The sequence below is a fragment of the Uloborus diversus genome, chromosome 4 (assembly GCF_026930045.1).
Source record: "Uloborus diversus isolate 005 chromosome 4, Udiv.v.3.1, whole genome shotgun sequence".
Taxonomy (NCBI): Eukaryota; Metazoa; Arthropoda; class Arachnida; order Araneae; family Uloboridae; genus Uloborus; species Uloborus diversus.
Window position 1 is genome coordinate 29,963,346 of NC_072734.1, and position 5,388 is coordinate 29,968,733.

The window sequence follows — 5,388 nt, forward strand, 5'->3', positions numbered from 1 at the left end:
CCAGTGCCATTTTCCCTTGTGGCAGCACTATCGGCAGATGTTATTTATTACCCCTTGAGAAGGCATCTCTGAGCTCATATCACTCACTATACGATAGCTCGATATAGAGCTTCCAAACCAAATAGCTACTCGACTCGAAGGCATACAGCGTAACCATACCACGTGACGCGGACGATTCTCAAAATCCATCTGAACAGACGTTTCTTCTTTTTTTCTCTTTTTACTTCAAAGAAGAAACTTAGTATTGCACAGCTCAGTTTCGTCAACAAGTACATCAATTGATTCGAATAACCGATATTTGGAAGAGTTGGATGTGCACGTAAGTTTCTTATTGCACGACTCTTTCATTGCTGCTCAATATAAATGTTTATTTTAGGTGCAAACTGTTGCAACTTCTACCCAATAATTTGACGAAAACTGACGATTAAGATTTATTTTTCAACTTTATTCACTTTTAAAAATCTAATCGTTATTGATTTTCCAGAACTTCTAGTGTTCACAGTTTATTGAAAAGTACGACCTTAAGTCAATGAGCGCAGTCATTACTTTGTTGAAATAAAACTTTGTTCCACTGCAATCAGAGATAGTTTCATTAATTATGTCACAGCGTATTATCTGTGCAATCACGATGTGCGCAGTATTCAATCGAAAAGGTTTTTTTCCCTCTTTCTTTTTTGAACATCACCGAGCAGCAAATGTGACCACATAAAATAATAGTTGTTAGCTAACTTAGAGTTCAAATGACTACAGAAAAAAAAAAAAAACTTTCAAAAGGAATATAAATTGTTCATCATCCTATTATCTCTCAAAAGACAAATGACGCAAAAAATCGATTAGGCAAAAAAAGAAGGAAAAAAAAAAAAACCCACAAGAATAAAATGCACTTCATCAGTCCTGATGTTCAAACGTAAGGACGTGCTTCCACTCATTTTTTATTTTTTATTTTTTCTTATTACTGTTTTCGGTCTTCTCAATTTGGCATCGCCAGACAGTCAGCCCAAAGACCAATAACACCAATTACTTGGAAGACAAAATTGCCATGTCTAAAATATACGCTACACTCCATTACCTGCCTTCGTAAAGATGACGCTGACGTTTTGAGGGTATCAGAAAGGGTGGAGGGAGGAGGGGTGGAAGGAATCGCTTATCGTCTGAGGGGAAAAGAGAAGTGGTGTAACCAGACTGGACTAGATAGGAGTTCTTGATATTCGGCAACTTAATTTCAAGGTCATTGCTTACATAACCCTTTTCACATCTCGCTATAAGCTCATCCCCGCGCTCTGCAGGTTGAAAGAACTGTATTATAGCTTTCTCTGAACCCGTTTTCGCTCTCTCTGGAACACGCGCCGCCGCTTCCTCCTCTGTCTTCTGCTTTATTACCTAGCATTTCCAATCCCTGCTCTCCAAAGTATTGCTTTGGGAATTGTCATTCATAATTTCTAAACTGTTATCCCTCGTTACTACGAAACCCTATTCAACAGGACTTCGCTTAAACCGAACAACCATTCAGATGTGTATCCATTTACTTCGTGTTCCCGTTTAAACTCCAAGACCTGTATTTTCGCAACCATTAGCTCTAGATGCATACTGCCAGTTTCAAAAATGGTCCTAATAAAGGCGCAGATTTCAGATATTGAAAGATTGAAGTGAGAAAGAAAATGAGTGAAAAATACGAAATCTAAATTTTTACCCGGACCCTAGGTCCGCTAACTTATAGTTTGGAAAATAATCTTCATTTAAAAATAATACCAACACAAAAAATTCGAAGCATTTGCGATCAAAATTCAAGGACCTATTCGAGTTTAAAATTTGTATGGACCGCGCAAAATATGAAGTTGGAAAATATCACCCTTTCAGAAGAATGACAGGTTGTCGAAAGGGGGGGGGGGGGGGGAACTATCGAAAAACAAATGCAAATGTTTTGCTATAAGATTTTAAAACAAAGAACGAAAGCTCGTGCAATTTAAAAAATACCACTGTGTACACACATCTAATTTTAAACCCTGGTTATTCTTAATTATATTTCTCCTCAAAATGTGAACTACGAGTGTACGTTGACTATACGAGTGTAAAGTGGTTTAAGTCACACACCACTACGTTTCATATCTCGGTGAATGTTAATCGTACTAATGTCTACGTTTTCGTGTTCAATTTGTTTTTTCATCTGATATTAAAACTTAATATTTACCTCCAGTTTTCAAAGTAGTTCAGCTTAAATTAGGAATTCAATGAATCTAAAAATTCTTCTGTAGTCACAGGTTTTAAGTAATATTTTTTTTCTTTTCAGTAAAAGTAAAAATAAGTTGATCAGTACTCAATGATTCTATAAATTATTTAAATATTTTGAATGATACTATTTTTTATCTTTTGCAATTAACTTTTTCTATAAGGTAATATAAATATTCTCTGTTCTTCTGTTCATAAATGAGCTAACATTTGCTTGAAATACAACCATATTCGTTTAAGTTTCCAATAGCGTTTGAAGCTGAATCTGCGCTATATCGTCGCTTCAGAGCAACAGTAAGATATCTTAGTGTTATTTCTGGGATTAGATACCTTAATACTGTTGCTCTGAGGCGACGATATCGTGATATGATATATCAGTTCAGGATGTTCAAGACTTTAGAAAAAACAATATATACCGCCTTTATAGTTACGCATAGAGAGGATCTTCTCCAGTTTTGAATGGATCCATATCGAACTTAGAAATTCGCTTGGTGTACAAAAAACTTCGTAACTGGTATTTTGTGGATAAAGAAAAGATTTAGAGTTCGACTAAATAACCTGAAGTGTAAATATACCTATTTAATTTAAGTATGTAAGTGTGCAGATTAAACCAGGTATGCCTGATACTTTCAGCTTTGAAAATTAAAGGAATAACCACACTGTTAAAAATTCAGGAAGATTTTCTGGTAATTGTTACTGTAAAATTGCATCGCCGACGCATCGCTGATTTTTACGGTAATTTATACCGGAGAAATAAGCGATCCCAGCGCCAACTGGTTGCTGTGGCCTACCGAGGAAACCGTAAAATTTTACAGTAACATTTGATTTTTACGGTAATAGTTACTGGCAACATGAATGCCAGTAACAATTACCGTAAATTTTCCGGAAATTTTTTAACAGTGCAGTCATTAAAAAAAATCTATATATATTGCTCTATAGTATACTTTATATTCTATAATAATAGTAGCTCTTTAATTTTATCTTTTTCATTCTACATGTAAACAAGCAGCTTGCTGAATCAAAATTATGTTTGGGATTTTTTATTGTGCACTATTTTAAAAATCTAAAGTAGTCAAAAAGTTTCCTTTAGTGTATGGAATCAAAATTTATCAAACTAAGAATCACTTGCTGCGTTCATTTTGTTGTCAATACAAATTTTAGGCAAGTTTCGGATAGAAATATAGGTTTTTGACAACCTCTTTTTGACATGGTTTTTGACATGACCGTAAAAAACATCTGGTTTAAGCCAGATAAAACCACCGACTGTCTGACACGTACCAACTCTTGACACAACTTTTATTTTATTTAAATTCTATAGTTCATTTTTATTTATAAATTCTCTTCTTCAGAACCAGACTAGCGTAAGTCCAAAAATTGCGAGTTTGCGTTTATTAGTGCATTGTTCCGCATCGAGCCATATGAATGTAATTCTAAAAATAAAAATAAAAAAATCATTCAATTTTTTACCAGTGTAAAAAAAGCGCACGTCCCATCCTTTGCATGTGAAAGACTAACGTTTTTCCTCTTTCCTGTAAAGTAGCGATTATGTGACTTACGTTGTTCTGGCTCTGAGATACATAATTAAAATCGATGAAAACTTATCATATTATTAATTTATGATACCTAGAATGTATTAAAAGGAGTGATAGTTGCTTTCAAGGCATAATCGTCGCCTCAGAGCAACAGTAAGATAGCTAATCCCAGAAATAACACTCATCTAATCCCAGAAATAACACTAAGATATCCTACTGTTGCTAAAAAAAATCTAGTTTGTATGGATTCATGGTCCACAAGTTTCACTTCCTGATTATTATTGATGCATGAAAATTTCTCGTCATCGGCATTTCTCTATGCTCTCTTTCAGCGACTGTATTCGTGTAGATTTTATGTTATTAATATTTACATTTTTACGCTTACATCATTTTGATCTATTTTACTGAATATTAATAATTTTTTTCACAGTATAAAATTTATCTAAAACAGTAACAAATATTTGTCTAATTTGGGTTCATTTATTGGGAAAAATATTTTTTTGAATGATTTCGTTACTTATATGGATTGAATAGCTGCGTAAATAATGTAAATATTAATGACACAAAATCTACACGAATACAGTCGCTGAAAGAGAGCATAGAGAAATGCCGATGACGAAAAATTCTCATGCATCAATAATAATCATGAAGTGAAACTTGTGGACCATGCATCCATACAAACTTGATTTATTTATTTATTTTTTTTAATATAAATTTTTAATACTTTTGATGGTATTTATCGCCATTACAACCATGTAATTGCTACTGTCAAAATTGCTTCTAACAATGATTTATTAATTAGGGGAGGGTGGGCCACAATGAAACCTTGTAAATTCAAAAATAAACACAATTTACCACCACCTAGGATGAGTTAACATAACCAAAATGCTTCCCAGAATTCCTAGTTCCATGCTGTTTTATGCTTTTATTTTGTAGAAAAAAAAATTAGCTACTGTTTGGACACACTGAATTTCTTGCATCTATCATAATCTTGAAAAACTTCAACAATTAAGCTAATTGTTGTAGTTTATGTTGTTACTGATATTTTACTGTTCTATTATTCAGCTATATTATTTTTAACTCATGGTTTATTTCAATGATATGAAGCAAAAATCTTTATTTTGTTGTTTGGGCCACAATGAGACATTTTTTTGGGCCACAATGAGACGTCTCATTGGTCATTGTGGCCCAAGCAGCAGTAGGGGCATTCCACGGTATTTTTGACATTTATAAGTCCGTAACGTGACCTTTTTTGCCATAACTTTTTAATTTACTGTTTGATTAGAATATTATTTTATTTTGATCTTTTCCTACCAACACACCAGCTCAAATTAAAATAATTTGCAAATCAAACGGTAAATTAAAAAGGTATGGCAAAAAAAGGTCACGTTACGGACTCACGAGGTCACTTTGACATAATGTCAAAAATACTGTGGAATGCCCCAGTAAGCAAGTGTAAAATACTTATCTACTTCTTGTTTTAATTTACAAAAAAGAACTTTAACAATAAAAAATAGACTTGATTTAAAAAAATTTATATTTTAACTAATTATTACAAGTGAACTTTTTATTTTACTACGCAGCTTTGTACAAAACAAAACTAGAAACCGGTTAGGTGTTGATAAGGTTG